This window comes from Macrobrachium nipponense, chromosome 27 (assembly GCF_015104395.2).
Source record: "Macrobrachium nipponense isolate FS-2020 chromosome 27, ASM1510439v2, whole genome shotgun sequence".
Classification (NCBI taxonomy): Eukaryota; Metazoa; Arthropoda; class Malacostraca; order Decapoda; family Palaemonidae; genus Macrobrachium; species Macrobrachium nipponense.
The window spans coordinates 56,344,833-56,363,643 of record NC_087216.1 but is presented as its reverse complement, the minus strand read 5'-3'; positions in this window follow the sequence as shown (position 1 = coordinate 56,363,643).

The window sequence follows — 18,811 nt, the reverse complement described above, 5'->3', positions numbered from 1 at the left end:
TCGGGGCTATTTTTTTAAATAATCGTCAAAAATACTATCAATAACTGTTTTCATCCACCTAGTCTAGTCCATTTAGCACAGAAATTTAGATACTATTATTAAAACTACCTTATATACATGACAGGAAGTTTTTGCCCTCCCTTAAGCAAATTTTAAACCGCCATTATCCAGCGGTTGATACCAGATTCTCTTGCATAAATCCTAAAAATATTGGTAGCTTCCTAAAACACTAAGAGAAATTGCCCTGCTTGATGCAATCCGGTGCAGATTATATATTTAATTGCTGCCGATGTTATCAGCAGACCTACGTAGGAAGTACGAGCCGGTTGCTCAAAGTGAGATGTGATGCTCATACAGGTGTAAGTTATCGAACGGGCAGCAAATATCCACCCCTGAACATTCAAATATTAGGAATCACGCCAGAATCTGTAAGGCAGAGATAAATTATAACAACTTTAAGGTCGTTTTGACGTCACCATATGAACACCACATCCATCGTCTGAAAGTGTGGCAATTAAGAAAACTGGTACCTTCACTTAACAACCATACTACCTCAGTACCTTTGTATAGCATAAAGACCACGTCACTTTTGTTCTTTGCCTCTTCTTGACTTTTTTTTCCACCGTCCTGACACAGAACGGCGGGACTCTGCTTAAGCAAGGTATTTTCCTCATTTTTTAATGTATATATATAGATATATATATATATATATATATATATATATATATATATATATATATATATATATATATCATAATTGTTTTTATTCGTAATTTTACTTAGAAATATTTTATTTTTTTATGATTTTACATTTCCTTTTCTTGAATATGTTATGAATTAATGTAATACACATTCTTTTGAAAATTTCTTTAATTCGTATTTTACTTATAAATACTTTGATTTGTAATAATTTTACTTTAAAACATTCCTATTTGTTTTGTATTGATGTAATATTTAATTTTTTCTTGCCTTTAGCCTGAAGATGGGACTTTGTCTAGAAACGTCGCTAGCAATAAAGAATCATGTAATATGCCGTGTCCTTCCGTATCCCCACGCTACCTATTTTCATCGAGGAATAGCCCACCAGCTATATATATATATTATATTATATGATATATATATATATATATAATATATATATGAGGTTTATATCTTAATATATATATAATATATATATATTATAATAATAGTAATATAAATAAATATCTATATATATATATATATAATATAGATTATATATATATAAGATATCTCTATATATAGTAAGTAAAGAAGAGAGAGAAAGAGATACCAAATAACTTCAGTAGTAGTCTCATTCTGAGACCGCACGTGAACAAATACCTTTTGTTTAATGAAACACTAAGAATTATGCAATTGTCAGTAAACTAGTATGCTAAATACTTTTCAATTCATGTATTTTTTTATAGAAGAAGATGGGATATAGATTCTTGAAGTAATCGGTGAAATGTATAGTTCATTAAACCCCATCTACTATCTGCTCCTGTACACACAAGAAATCTGCACCTCCTAAATCAAGAGGTTTCCCCTTCTTAGCTCATGATTTCTGGTTGATTGATGTTTTCAGAAAATCATCACTTTTCTTTGCCGTTTCAATTCACGTAAATTATATTTTTTATTTTTACTTTTATTATATTATTATACCTATAAAAAGAGTAATTTTCATTTTATGGAGAAATCAAAACTTGGGGCAGAACATACAGAGACAGATCAAACGACTGTAAACGATCGTCAAAGTTGTGAGTAATTATCCTCAAGTTTCAGGCTTTTGGCGGAAGTGGAGCAGAGGATCGGGTAATTATGCGTTTGGCATCAGGTTAATTAGATCCTCCCGAATGAGCTGCTTACATTTGCATGGCAAATGGAGGCAAGATTTACTCCGCTGTTCGCATTTTATGAAAGAGCAAGATAACATTCGCCGTATGTTTAAATTTACAGTAAATACTGAATTATAGTTAAATGCAGATTGGTGAATTATTTCTTAAACGGTATCATTTTCCTGTCCTTTTCTTAAGTAAAACTCAGAGTACATGAAAAATCTAAAAAAATGCATATAAAATCAATGATGTTAATATCCTTCTATAAGATTTTCTGGAAAGGAAAGATATTTCAACTATTTCTTCAAAGTGATATTCATTTGCTTATACCTAAAATAAGCATATATGATTTGTCAGGGTACCCACAATGCTCAACATCTTATAAGGGAGATTAGCCAATACAAATTTTATACAATGACTGAAGCAGCGACCTGCCACTAACACAGCAGCAACCAGCAAGTCTAACGAGATATCCAAATAAGATACTAAAAACATTATCTCTGAGGTAAAATTAGATTACGGCTTACCTTAAAGATTAGGTTCTAGAAAAATACAGCGGTGTTTTGAAATAGTACAGAGTTCTCTCTCTCTCTCTCTCTCTCTCTCTCTCTCTCTCTCTCTGTGTGTGTGTGTGCGTCTCTCTGTCTGTCTGTCTGTCTGTCTGTGTCTGTCTGTCTCTCTCTCTCATTTATCGGTCACGAACGTGCAACTAAGGCATGTTGTAAGAGGCGGCGTCAACAAACTCGCTAATCTATTCAGATAACAGACAGGTTCTTGCGAGCGGAAATGTAGTACCTGACACAAGGTGACCCAAAATAGAGGTCACAACACAATCACTTGTGTTTATTGACGGATGGAAAGATACATGTAAATCGATGCACAAAACACGACTGAAGCTATGGCACATATGGCTGAAAAGCTGACATTATAAAGCATTGGTAAGAATGATGCATTTAACATATCAATAGTATGAATGAAAATATATATAAAAAAATATTCCTGGCGTTTGCTGTGTTTCATTCATAAGAGCGTTGGTTGCGCCGGGATGTGTGTGTTGTGAGGTGAGATTGAAGGTGTGTGGGTCCACGTAGGACCCTACAAACGAATTCCTAATAACAGAGGAAAGACACTTGTTAAGTCAGGTAGTTACGTTGACACACTGGAATGTCTGAGATGTTAAAATCCTCGACTTTTTATGTTCTTATTGGCAGAGGACGGCTTTCTTTTAAGAGAGATTTATCCATGCTTAAGTAAGCGATTTTTTTTCGTGTAATTTATAGGGAAGTATTTCGAGTTGAATCTCTCATGTTCGGTGCCAAGCATTATGAAAGGCTTTTAGGTATGTACACATGCATAATACGGACTAGTGATAACTTTTGCATTCATTCGTATTCTATGCACACACGTAATGTTTCAAAAATGTGACATTGAACATAAAGTCCATAAAGACCTTAATTCCTAAATGAAATTTTATATATATATATATATATATATATATATATATATATATATATATATATATATATATATATATATATATATATATATATATATATATATAGCACATATATATATATTATATATATATATATATATATATATATATATGTATATATATATATATATATATATATATATCATATATATATATATATATATATATATATGTATATATATATATATATATATATATATTATATATATATATATATATATATATATATATATATATATATATATATATGTTTGTATGCGTGCATATGCGATTGCATTATCACAGTTTCCTCTTTATCAGGAAAAAAAAGACTCGGCAAACAAAGTCTTGGTAAAGCTTTTTTCAAAACGTCTCTCTCTCTCTCTCTCTCTCTCTCTCTCTCTCTCTCTCTCTCTCTCTCTCTCTCTCTTCTTTTGTTTAATGTAAGTCAGTTTTTAGTCACTCCCTTGAAATAAAATCCATTGACAGGGAACTATATAAATCCACATAAAAATTACAATTTCACCCAATATTTCACAAGTTTTAGTTCAAATTAATAATAATAATAATAATAATAATAATAATAATAATAATAATAATAATAATAATAATAATATTCTTTATTTCGGTTTCAGGGCCATATACACTGAATATACAAAACACACAGTAAACATACACAATCTAGATATATGAGTCAACATGATAGAAAAATGAGTAATCGCCACTTATCCACAAAATAACTGAGGTAGCATAAAAGATAGTAATCATAATACTGGTAATAGTAATAATATTGGTGAGAAAAAAAAAATGCATTGAGAGTTATAACAGTTTATGTACAGATTATATAACTTAAATTTCAACTAGTGACCTTAGGTGGTTACAGTTGTCAGGTCCAGAGGGCTAAATACATAAATTGAATGTATAAAAAAAAAAAAACTTTGACTTGATAGTAATCACAGAAATAATGAAAAAATAAAATATCAGCAATAAATATAATAATGACAAAATCTGCAGATGACATCTTGCTAATACAGAGATTAATCCTTTAGGGACAAAGGCCTCATTTTCCCATCTTTCCCACAATTTAGATCTTCTTCTTGCTTCAGTCCTTAGGATGCTTTGTATGAGCGAGTTGCCGCTGTTTCTCACTCGGGTTACCAGGCTGGACATTGTTCGCCTTACAATGATTTTTACTTTTTAAATTGTCCAGGTGGTTTTCTAAGAGGGAACACCCATAGATACTGTAGCAGTACGAGCGGAAGAGCAGCAGTTTCACGTCTCGGTGACAGAAGGCAAACCTCCTTGCAATCATGTTGCCAGTTGCAAATAGTTTACGACGCCTCTGTTCAATGTCTGCCGTATCTTTTAGGTCGTCGGTAATAATGTGACCCAAATACGGAAATTCGCGCACAAATTCCAGCCGATGGTTTCCGAGGAAAATTTGTGGTTCTGCAATATGCTTAAGCGATCTTGGGAGCAGCGACATGCACTGGGTCTTGGTTTCGTTGTAGATTATATCAAATTCCTCTACATATTGGCATCTAGTGTCGATGAGTCGTTGGAGGCCATGCACTGATGGGGAAATCAGAACCATATCGTCGGCGTAACAGAGGTTGTTTATAGTTGTTTCGTTGGCAGTGCATCCGATTGGGAGTGAGTTCAGTTTGACATTCAAGGCATCTATCTGTGTACGTATTAAACAGGTATGGAGAGAGAATGCCCCCTTGCCGAAGCCCGTTTAGGGAGCCGAAGGTGTACGATAATACGTTGACCCCTTTGACACAGAATTGCTGTGTGGAGAACCAGCAATGTAAAATGCCAATTAGATATAGGGGTGTGCCCCTTTTATGCAGCTTCAGGAATAGCTTCAGGTAGTTTACTCTGTCAAATGCTTTTCTCACATCTACGAAACACAGGAAAACAGGAGATGCTGATGCTAGGTAGTCAGCAATTCTTTCATTATGTAGATGCAGGTGTCGGTTGAGTTGTTTGCTTTAAACCCGAACTGGTTGTCAGTGGTGTGCAGAAAGGGGAGAAGTCTCACAAGAAGAACCGACTCAAGTATCTTCGATGCGATCGTTGTGATTGCAATTGGCCGGTAGTTGCCAGGGTCAGCTGCATCCTTTAGCTTGTTTTTTATTAATGGTATCAAGTGAACTAAGAGTAGGGAGTCTGGAAGAAACTGGTGAATTATGCACGCATTGAATAAGGCAGCTAGCAAAATGTAAATTATCGGATGGCAGAATTTGAAAGCCTCTGCGGGAAGACCATCACAGCCGGGCGATTTATTATTAGGTATGCTGTTTAAGGCATCGCTGAGGTTACCTGGCGTAATAGGGTCTGCAAAATGAAATTGAATGTTGTCATTAAGGAGGTTATCTACCTCGCTTCGGGAATCCTGATCATTTATGCAATACAGGATATTGTTGAAGTGCTCACCCCACATCCTTGCGATAGCCTTGTCTCCGACTGCTTGCCCTACTCTCTGTGATAGCTTTTTAGTTTTGGGATTTAAGGACTGGATATCTTTCCAAAGACGAATGTAATCACCAGATTCTACGTTTCTAGACATTGCATCGGCTCTTAGTTGTTTTTCATTTAACCTGCAGTGCTTAAGAGCAAGTTTGAATTGCGCTCTCGCCTGCCTCATTAGTAATGCAGTGTGTCCTTCCCTTGGGCTACCATTTTGCCTCCACAGTAAAAACATTTCTCGTGAGTATGTATACAGATCCTTAACCAAGTCATTCCAACCAGGTATATTACGAGAATTACTTTGACGAAATCTATAGGAAGAAAAATATAACCTCTTTGGAAAAAGTTTATGAGTTTCGATCAAGCAATTTCATCACACTATCCTCTGTAAACTCTCATGCCTTGTTGTAGTTAAAACGCCTCAGATGCCTTTTTATTTATTCGTTTTAAAATACATAAAAAGCGGAACTACTATGAGATTCAGGGCCTCTGTAACACGGGTTTTTCGCAATAACTTTTTATCTATGCATTTCATAAATATAACGCTTATTCAGAATACATATTATATCAACACATAAATTGAGTGTATTCTGCACTACGTAGGTTGAATAAATTTGGCACTTATAATGTAAAAGTGACCTTTTTTGAAGACGGGCCAACTTACTCAGAGAAAAGGTTTCGAACGCACTCGTTACGTAACTTATGGCATCATTTCTTCCCTCTTTCTCGATGGATGATTGGCTATACGTAACGAAGGCTAAACCTCTGGCAACAATGACATATAAATTCAAATACAAGCAAAGCAGTACACCTTTCTGAATTCTGGAACCTCCCCACTGATAATTGTCATAATGAACAAACAAACAAAATATGTTAATAAATACAAAAAACACTTCGATTATTATTCTAACTCCCAAAATAAGTTTCCAAAGAAATTACAGTCTACTTTATAGGTCACAATCAGATTGACAAGATGTAGGGAATAGTTGGTAATTACCAAAAACATAGTAGACAAGCTTGATTTGATAACTGCTATATCCAATGTCATGCAATTTTTATTATTGGCTATCTACCTATTTACTGAAAAAAATATCCGGTACCGTATATTGGCTTTAAAACCTTCACCAATAATTATCGTCAGAATGGTGACTTCATGAGGCTCCACCCACTTTCGCCTCGTTATAATTCAGGATAAAACACTGAAGGCTATCATGGGCATTGTTGGATTAGAAAATTTAACTTCTGGGCTATAAAAACTAATTTCTCGAGTAGTTTGTAAGAAGTGCTAAATGATCCTTCAAGGCTCCCAGCATTGTTCTAAACGTTTAATTCATGTATATTACTGCTATACGTGCGGCACTACTGCTACAGTAGTATTACTACGCCTAGCACTGATACCCCACCCACATCTATGTATCGTTCTGCCATTCATAAAGTCTTTTGGGTTTCAGAGCCGATGGCATTTCTGTCTGGTGGATGGCGGGGGCAACATTTAGTCAAAGGGTTTGTTTTTGTTTAACTTGCTTACGTAATGAATGTTTTTCGACTCTTTGGCTCATAATCATTGCCATGGCCGGTCGGCTAGTCATTTTTACTCTATAAAAATCAAAACAAACTATCGGGTTTAGGTTATGATAATCTGACAAAATTTGTGTGTGGTGTAAAATATACATATGTCAACTTTCAGCTACATCCGATGCTTTGACAAGGAGCAAAGTCCAAAAAACCGTGTTACAGAGACTCTGAATCTCATAGTAGTCTTATTATCCAGTACTGGCTGAGGAAGCCGACACCTTGTACTCACCCCTACACTCTCTCTCTCTCTCTCTGTATTTTTACTATCTAAACACATCCTTCGTTTTTTATATATAATTCCTCTGACTCCTAGAAATCCGAAATCCCCCAACCGATCCATACCTCCCGACACCTTCGCCCAGGTACGAAGTGACAAGCGCCTTCCGGCTCGTTGTTTAGGGTGACTATTTCGTGAACACGAAGCGGAGTTTCACCCTTCCTGAAAACAAACATTCCGGAAGAAGAAGAAGACTTTTCAGAACATGAATACAGCAGTCGATTGGCTGTGGGATATCTCGGTTTTAAATACAAAGATAGACTATAGTGCACAGGGGAGTATTGGGGCTTATTTACCAAACAGGAGAAACGTAGTTTTTTTCCTCTTTGTTGGCGCTCCCTCAAATAAAGATTTTGGATATCGTCTTCTTTCAAGATGAGCTATAGAGAAAAGTTATCTTTATCTAAGAGGAATCTTAAGTGCACACTTACAAAGCACTTGCAAAAGGCTTTGTGTAGGTATTTTTGTATAATACTAACTTGTAGCACAGACAGATTTATTCAAGACAATAAACGTATATATATATATATATATATATATATATATATATATATATATATATATATATATATATATATATATGTATATATATATATATATATATATATATATATATATATATATATATATTATATATATATATCATATATACACATATTGTGTGTGTCCGTGTGTAAATATTACATGTACTATGCGGAGTGCGTGTTGATTAGAAATTCCCTTTGATAAAGAGTAAGGATTCAAACAAATATATGATTAGCATATAAGGAGGGAGATTGGATTGGCATTTATATAACCATGAATAAATGAGAAAACAATTAATTTTAGAAGGCGAAAATAAGTGAACTTTACCTTCAATGAGTAGGTAGAAAACTACACATGATTTAAAAAAAACAAAAAAATGGCAAATTCCCTTTCAAGCTCTATAAAAAAGATCAAAATCAGTGTAAAAATCTCAATTCGCTTGTGAACGACCTTTCAGATATGATATAATAACCATTACAAAATCAAACATACCTTCAAATACTTATGATAACACAAGTAAACAATGATGGACGAAAGTTCCACCAAGGAAATAAATTAAGCCCGGACAGAATTTTTCACTTCCATTTTTTTTTTAATGTGTTTACTAATTTGTTTCTTTCCCGTTTATGTAACATTTATTAAAGTCATATTTTTGAAGTAATCTAATAGAATGGTGAAAATTATATACTTATTGAGGCATTAGTGATGCAATGAAAATCATTTTTTTTACCAGCCGTGTGAGGGTTTTAAGAGAAACACCACCTACGATCTGCGCGACCTACATATCCGAAGTGTAAATGTTAAAACATTTGTAAGGCTTTGCAGAATTCCGAGAAAATCCAAGAAGAGGTAAAATATTGGGGTGCTTTCAGTAATATATTTGCAGATGCTCTTTACAAACAGTGGGACCATGATATAGGATTGGAAAGGTAAAATACACTGAAGTTCGTCCGGGAGGTGTGGGTGTCCTCCTATAAATATATATATATATATATATATATATATATATATATATATATATATATATATATATATATATATATATATATATATATATATATATATATATATATATTTTATATACATACATTATTGCAAGTTGCAAGGGAAAACCATCACTGTTCTTTCATGACTTTCGTAAGTAAATCTTGCTGAATATAACGACGGGAAGGGATAGATGAAATGAATTACTTGTAATAGAAAGACAAGACCCATTACTTTTCATGACACTGCATGTCAACTGAAATTGAATATAGGAAGAGATTTTATGAATACTCTTATATCCTGGAATCTCCAAGAACTTTGGTGCTCCCTAAGGCTTCTTGAAATAAAGGAGTATTATTAAGGCTAGGTGCTTTCCAGTTGGCGCATCTTCATATATCTAGCAACACACACTTTGCCATACTTTTCTCTAGAATTTTACTAAAATCAATTCCTAAGTTCTAGATAGATTTTTTAATCAAGCCTTAAAATTAGCCTTATTCTAAGGTTCGGTAGCGAACGCTTTTGAAAATACGATTTTCATGGGAACAGGAATCCTTAAATAGGAATACGCACGCATACGCACACGCACAAATGCACAAACAAATGAGAATATATATATAATATATATATATATATATATATATATATATATATATATATATATATATATATATATATATATATATATATATATGTGTGTGTGTGTGTGTGTGTATGTGTGTGTGTATATGAGTCATATCACATTACCGTGATTCATATACATACATCAAGGTACATATGTCCTTTAATGTCTAATTTGATCTACCTCGGAATTAATATGTTTTCATATATGATTAACTGAAGGGGAATTTTTTAGTCGAAAAGAGATTTGTCGGCTCACAGGTGCCAACCATCGACACCTACAAATCCAGGACGCACGGTGAAGCCTTAGATCACACTGCCACCGCAAGAGATTATAAGTTTATGCCGCCTCTCACCTACAAATACATGTTGCTCTCAGGTATTCGTTGTTTTGGAGACTGCATCAACCCACCTCGACCCCGGTAACGTTGTAGTGCTTTTGTCCACACGTAGCCATTATATGAGTCATATCATATTACCGTGATTCATATACATACATCAAGCTACAAATTTCCTTTAATATCTAATTCTCTCTACCTCGGAATTAATATATTTTCATATATGTTTAACTGAAAGGGAATTTTTTAGTCGATAAGAGATTTGTCGGCTCACAGATGTGAACCATTGACACCTACAAATCCAGGACGCACAGTGAAGCCTTAAAACACCCCGCCACCGCAAGAGGCTATAAGTTTATGCCGCCTCTCACCTACAAATGCCTGTTGCTTTCAGGTATTCGTTGTTTTGGGGACTGCATCAACCCACCTCGACCTCGGTAATGTTGTAGTGCTTTCGTCCGCACGTAGCCATTATATGAGTCATATCACATTACCGTGATTCATATACGTACATCGAGCTACAAATGTCCTTCAATATCTAATTTGCTCTACCTTGGAGGTGGGCTGATGCAGTCTCCAAAACAACGAATACCTGAGAGCGACAGGTATTTGTAGGTGAGAAGCGGCATAAACTTATTGCCTCTTGCGGAGGCAGTGTGGTCTAAGGCTTCAATGTGTGTCTTGGATTTGTAGGTGTCGATGGTTCGTGCCCATGAGGCGACAAATCTGTTATCGACTAAAAAATTTCCCTTCAGTTAAACAAATATGAAAATATAATAATTCTAGGTAGAGCGAATTAGATATTAACCCTCTTACGCCGATTGGACGTATTAAACGTCGAGTCAAAATGTCCCTCCCGTATGCCGATTGGACGTACCATACGTCGACTCAAAAAAGTTTTTTTTAAAATTCGTGGAAAAATACTTATAGGCCTACCAGCCAAAAACTTTTGAATCACGCGCCTTGAGGGATGCTGGGAGATCACGGATCAAGGCCTTGTTTTGTTTTGAAGCATGACCCAAGTGCGCATGCGCGGAATCCTTCCTTCTCGCTCCAGCCAGCATCATCGTAGCATCATCCGTCAGCGATCCTTTTGCCGCAATCGTGTTTTGACTGAGCTTGTGCGAGACTTTGAACATTTGTGTTGGTACAGAACGTTCATAGAGATGTCTGACCGTCGTATGACACGCGAAAGGCGCGTTTTATACCCGTCGGAAGGGATCGTGTTAGAAGAGTTTTTGGACTTGGATGCTGGCGAAGGACCCAGCAACCCAACCTCCTGACCTCGCTCCTCAACGCCGTTCTGTGCGACCACGTGTCGATGAAAGTGCTTCGAATGTGTCTCATTTGCCGTTAGTAACCCCAAGGAAACATCGTGCCATCCTTAGGGCATTCGTAGGAATTTGGGAGGGCTCAAACCAAGAGACTTGACGATTATTTATCGGAGCTCGATCGAGAGCATTTGGCAAGTCCTCATTTTGATGAACGGTTGGTCATCCAGTGACGACGACATTACTCCCGATCATAGTGATGACGAGGATTATTTGCCCCCAATGTCCGTTCGAGGGTCACATCCCGAAAGTGAACTAGAATTTAGTAGTTATAGTGCTTATGAGGGGGAATCTAGAGGGGGAGGGGGAGGCGATGATTTAGGATCAAGTTTTGTTGGCGATGATGATACAGAAAGCGAAGGTCTTGAGTGAGGGAGATGGGCCAGTGAGGGGGGTTCGTGTGGGAAATCGTGCCCGCGCGCTCGTGCCCGCGCTCGTGCCCGCGCGCAGCGCGCGCGCAGGGGCACGTAGAAGGTCGGATAGTCGTGCTAGCCTAGGGTCGTCCGAGAGCGACGATGGGTGGACAGAGGACCCCACACCACCTACCATGCATCCATTTACGGCAAATCCTGGGCTCTACCGTACCTGTTTCCCCTGACTGCTCTGGGTTTTGTTCAGCTTTTCCTTACGCGGGAATTGCTGGAGTACCTGGTAGCAGAGACGGTGGACTACGCCAGGTATTGCCGTGATGAACTACGCACGACATTATCTTATCACTGGGCGAGGCTGCGACCTCCCTGACATGGCGCATTTTTTGGGGCTCCACGTTTTTTTTTGATTGATTCCTGCTGCCGACGTTAGGATGTATTGGAGGCGTAATTTTCTTTTATGTACGCCTATGTGCCCGGCATTATGCCCCGTGATACTTTTCCTGGCGTTGGACAGATATTTTAACGCCTTCAACCGAAGGGCCATACCCCGGAATAACTCTGATCGCCTCATTTTAGTGCGCCCAGTGTTGGAATATATTCGTGAACGCTGTATTAAAAAACTCTCGTGATTCCTGGAAAGAACCTTTCTTTAGATGAGGGGACGATGCCTTACAAAGGACGTCTAAGCATCAAAGTGTATAACCCCAAGAAGCCGAAGAAATATGGCGTGAAATTTTTTTTTATTACCGAGGCCAACACTGGCTACGTCGTGGACTTTTCGGTGTATTCCGGGTCTTCTCCCACGATGCGTGACACTGTTTTTGAGCTTGTGGATCGTTTCCGTAACCAGGGATACACCTGTTTATGGATAATTATTATAACTCGGTATCCTGGCCCAGGAACTGTATGATGCAGGTGTTCGTTCGTCAGTGGTACCCTTCGGTTGGTGTGTGGGGCCCCCCCCCCGAATTCCCTCAAGAGGTACGCTAGCCATCAGCAACATCTGGCAAGAGGAGAGACACAGTGGCGGCGGAAGGGAGCTGTCTTCGTCATCTGTTGGGAAGGGTGTCCGTCTCGTCCCCATGATTACGACGAGCCATGAACCTGTCCAAGAGGAGATCGTGCAGCGGAAGAAGACGCGTCGACAGGGCCGAGTTGTGTATGAGCAGTTTTCGTGTAGAGCGCCCTACCGTCATTGGGCACTACAATAGGCACATGGGAGGAGTTTGATCTCTTTGATCAACTCATCCAATATTATCCCTTCGCCAGGAGAACCAGGAGATGGACCCAAAAGCTCCTGAAATACATTCTGCAGTTGGCCCTCCAAAATGCCTACGTACTCTACTGTGGGTTACTACGGTCCCGATCTACGGAGGATGAGCCACTTACAGTTCCTCGAGGCAGTCCGGGGAAGCCCTCATCAACTTTGATCCCAATGAGTGGCCTTCCATGTCTGCCCCCCTGCCCCGAGCTGTAGATCTACCCATAGAGGAAAGGGCAGACCTTCGGGGTGCCAACTTCGGTCATCCTTCTGCCGTCGCCCCTGCTGCCGCTGCTCTGACGCCCCTGCTGCCGCCGCCCCTGCTGCCGACGCCCCTGCTGCTGCGCCCCCTGCTGCCGCCGCCCCTGCTGCGCGCCCCTGCTGCTGCGCCCCTGCTGCCTGCCGCCTAGCCCTGCTGCCCGCCCCTGCTGACGCCCCCACCCGCGCCCCTTCTCGTCGGGTAGTGGACCCTCCGTGTCGGCTGATGCCAGGGGGATCACACATTGGATCTCCTAGAAGGGCGAGGCAGAAACGGTGCCGGGTGTGCATATGAATGGCAGAAGGAGAGACACCCGGTTCTTCTGTCGCACCTGCAAGATAGCTCTATGCAGGTTCGGGGAGTGTGACCGCAAATACCACAGTGTGGTCTTGTATTGGAGTGCGACTCAGCAGCGGTCAAGGGAGGGCGCGACGGAACCGCGGCCAATCCCAGCGGCCGTAAGGGCGCGCGTCTCCCTCCTACCACCACTGTACCTCGTCATGTCGAGAGGAAAAAATGCAAGGACTCTTCAATGGAGGAGGGAGAAACCAAGAATAGAACGAAGAGTCAGGATTAGGAGTGAGTATTCTGCATTTGTTTTATATTTATTTTTTTATTTATTTTCAAGTTTTTTATATCCCAGTATCTATGCATGAATACGATCTTTCATTGTATGCAAAAGAGAAGTGTCACCTGCATTCCTTTTATTTATGTATTCGTACCAGAATCGAAAATGTAATAAATAAAGAAACACATACATACATACATATATATATATATATATATATATATATATATATATATATATATATATATATATATATATATATATATATATATATATATATATATATATATATATATATATATATATATATATATATATATATGTATATATATATATTTATATATATATCTTTTTTTTTTTATTTTTTTTAGTTGGTATTTTGGGTAAGCAAAATACATAACAGTCTAGTAATCTACATTTATTTATCTTCATTTTTGAAACAAATTTGAAGTCTCTAGAACAATATTGTGATTTATGGTGAATTTTTTGAAAAAAATATCTTTCTTCCCTCCGCGCACCGCTTCGCGCCGAAAATCTCCGAAATGCGTAGATCGTATTATCCTAATATTGCTCCTTTTCATATTAGCCGTTTTATAGAGTTTTATATATCAAAATGTGCGCAAATTTCATGAAAAATACAACAAAAAATAATTAAAGGTTGTAGCTTTTCTCATATCTGAAATATCTGCATATAAATTACGATAATTGGAAAAAATACTACGTAAGGTCAACTTTGACGCAATTGAAATGGTCAAAAAACGTAATTGTAAGCTAAATCTCTTACGGCCTAGTAATATTCATTTATTTATCTTCATTTTGAAACAAATTTGAAGTCTTTAGAACAATATTGTGATTTTATGGTGAATTTCTGAAAAAAAATATATTTCTTCCCTCCGCGCGCCGCTTCGCGGCCGAAAAATCTCCGAAAGGCGTAGATCGCATTATCCTAATATTTTTCTCCTTTTCATATTAGCAGTTTTATATATAGTTTCATATATCAAAAATGTGCGCAAATTCATGAAAAAATACAACAAAAAATAATTAAAGGTTGTAGCTTTTCTCATTTCTGAAATATTCAATGCATATTATTTACGATAATTGGAAAAAAACTACGTACGGTCAAATTTGACGCAATTGAAATGGTCGAAAAACGTAATTGTAAGCTAAATCTCTTACGGCCTAGTAATATTCATTTATTTATCTTCATCTTGAAATAAATTTGAAGTCCCTAGAACAATATTGTGATTTATGGTGAATTTTTTGAAAAAAATATCTTTCTTCCCTCCGCGCGCCGTTTCGCGGCACGACCAAAATCTCCGAAAGGCGTAGATCGCATTATCCTAATATTTGCTCCTTTTCATATTAGCCGTTTTGTATACAGTTTTCATATATCAAAATGTGCGTAAATTCATGAATAATACAACAAAAAATAATTAAAGGTTGTAGCTTTTCTCATTTCTGAAATATCTGCATATATACGATTAATTGGAAAAAAAAATACTACGTACGGTCAACTTTGACGCAATTGAGAAGGTCAAAAAACGTAATTGTAAGCTAAATCTCTTACGTCCTAGTAATATTCATTTAGTTATCTTCATTTTGAAACAAATTTGAAGTTTCTAGAACAATATTGTGATTTATGGTGAATTTCTGAAAAAATATCTTTCTTCCCTCCACGCGCCGCTTCGCGGCCGAAAATCTCCGAAATGCGTAGATCGCATTATCCTAATATTTTCTCCTTTTCATATTAGCCGTCTTATACAGTTTCATATATGAAAAATGTGCGCAAATTCATGAAGAATACAACAAAAAATAATTAAAGGTTGTAGCTTTTCTCATTTCTGAAAAATCTGCATATAAATTACGATAATTGGAAAAAAAACTACGTACGGTCAAATTTGACGCAATTGAAATGGTCGAAAAACGTAATTGTAAGCTAAATCTCTTACGGCCTAGTAATATTCATTTATTTATCTTAATTTTGAAACAAATATGAAGTCTCTAGAACAGTATGTGATTTATTGGTGAATTTTGAAAAACTATCTTTCTTCCCTCCGCGCGCCGTTTCGCGGCCGAAAATCTCCGAAAGGCGTAGATCGCATTATCCTAATATTTGCTCCTTTCATATTAGCCGTTTTGTTTTATACAGTTTCATATATCAAAATGTGCGTAAAATTCATGAAGAATACAACAAAAAATAATAAAGGTTGTAGCTTTTCTTCATTTCTGCAATATCTGCATATAAATTACGATAATTGGAAAAAATACTATGTACGGTCAACTTTGACGCAATTGAAATGGTCAAAAAACGTAATTGTAAGCTAAATCTCTTACGGCGTAGTAATATTCATTTATTTATCTTCATTTTGAAACAAATTTGAAGTCTCTAGAACAATATTGTGATTTATGGTGAATTTCTGAAAAAAAAATATCTTTCTTCCCTCGCGCGCCGCTTCTTCGCGGCCGAAATCTCCGAAATGCGTAAATCGCCTTATCCTAATATTTGCTCCTTTTCATATTAGCCGCTTTTATACAGTTTCATATATCAAAATGTGCGCAAATTCATGAAAAATACAACAAAAAATAATAAAGGTTTTAGCTGTTTCCATTCCGAAAATATGTGCATATAAAAAAAAATATATATAAAAATTTTCGGACATTCGGTCAACTTTAACTCGTCCGAAATGGTCAAAATCTGCAATTTTTAATCTAAAACTCTTGCAGTATCATAATATTCAATCATTTGTCTTAATTTGAAACAAATTGGAAGTCTCTAGAACATATTGTGATTTACGGTGAATTTCTGAAAAAAATATTTTTTTGCGTCCGCGCGTTACGAATTCGTACATCATTTTGTGATAATCATTTTTTTTCCGGTGTTGCTTTTCATTGTTTTACAATGTATTATATATCAAAATGATTGAAATTTAGTGTACAATACAACGCAAAAAAAAGTAACTGGTTAGCTTTGACCGCTTTCTGCACAGCGTGATTGAATACAATTATGTATGAATTTTTTTTTTTGTTTTTTTCGCTACCATATATCGCATTATTTACATATGATAATGATTTTATTTTTCATTTTCTGATGGTTGCATTCTAAACTTCAGGCAATGGCAAAAAAAAGGAGCCAAAAATTAACTCTAATCTTCAAAGTACGCGCGCTGTAATTTTTTAAAAAAATTATTTTTTCCACTTCCGCGCTCACTCCAAACCAGGCCCGGCATACAGGAGACGTTTTGATTTTTAGGGCTCCGGCGTAAGAGGGTTAAAGGACATTTGTAGCTCGATGTACACACACACACACACACACACACACACACACACACATATATATATATATATATATATATATATATATTAGATATATATATATATATATATATATATATATATATATAAGTCTATCACATTACCGTGATTTCATATACATATATCGAACTACATATGTCCTTTAATATCTAATTCGCTCTACCTCGAATAAGATTATTAACCCTTAAACGCCGGAGCGGCAAATAAAAAAAATGACTCCCGTATGCCGGAGGGGTTTGAGAGTGAGCGCGTAAGCGGAAAAATGTTTTTTTTTCAAAAAATCACAGCGCGCTTAGTTTTCAAGATTAAGAGTTCATTTTTGGCTCCTTTTTTTGTTATTGCTTGAAGTTTTAGTATGCAACCATCAGAAAATGAAAAAAATTATCATTATCCTATATAAATAATGCGATATATGATAACGCAAAAACGAAATTTTATATATAATTATTCAATCGCGCTGTTCGCAAAACGGTTGAAAGTAACAAGTTACTTTTATTTTCGTTGTAATGTGCACTAAATTGCGATCATTTTGATATATAACACATTGTAAAACGATAAAAGCAACACAGAGAAAATATTATCACAAAATAATGCATGAATTCGTAACGCGCTTACGTAAACACATATTTTTTCAAAAAATTCACCATAAAATCTAAATTCTCCTAGAGACTTCCAATATATTTCAGAATGAAGACAAATGATTGAATATTACTATACTGTAAGAATATTAGCTTACAAATGCAGTTTTCGACCATATCTGACGAGCTAAAGTTACCGAATGTCGAATTTTTATATATATATTTTTTTATATGCAATTATTTCGGAAATAAGAAAAGCTACAACTTTCAAATATTTTTTAGTTTTATTCTACATGAAATTGTGCACATTTTCATATATAAAAACTCTATGAAATGCCTAATATGAAACGGAGCAAATATTGCGAGAATGGGACTTACGCATTTCGGAGATTTGTGGCGGAGAATCCGCGCGCGGAGGGAAGGAAAGTTTTTTTTAAAATTCACCATAAATTTAAATATTGTGCTAGAGACTTCGAATTTGTTTCACGATGAAGATAAATGACTGAATATTACTAGACTGTAAGAGTTTATCTTACAATTGCGTTTTTTTTCGACCATTTCGGTAGAGTCAAATTTGACCGAACGTGGTTTTTTTTCTATTTATCGTGATTTATATGCAAATATTTCGAAAATGAGAATAGCTACAACCTTCAAACTATTTATTGTTGTATATACATGAAATTGCGCACATTTTCATATATAAAACGTTATGTAACGGCTAATTTAAAATGGTGCAAACATTACCACAATCGCACGTATGATTTTTTCGGAAGAGTTACCGCGCGGACGTAAAGAAAAAATGTTATTTTTTTCATAAATTCACCATAAATCGAAATATTGTGCTAGAGACTTCCAATTTGTTGCAAAATGAAGGTAAATGCTTGAATATTACTAGAATATAGGCGTTTTACGTTTTAGCTTACAATTGCGTTTTTTTCGACCATTTCGGTAGAGTCAAAATTGACCGAAGGTTGAAAAAAATTTGTCACATATCATTTTTTATATGAAAATATTTCAAAATTGATAAAAG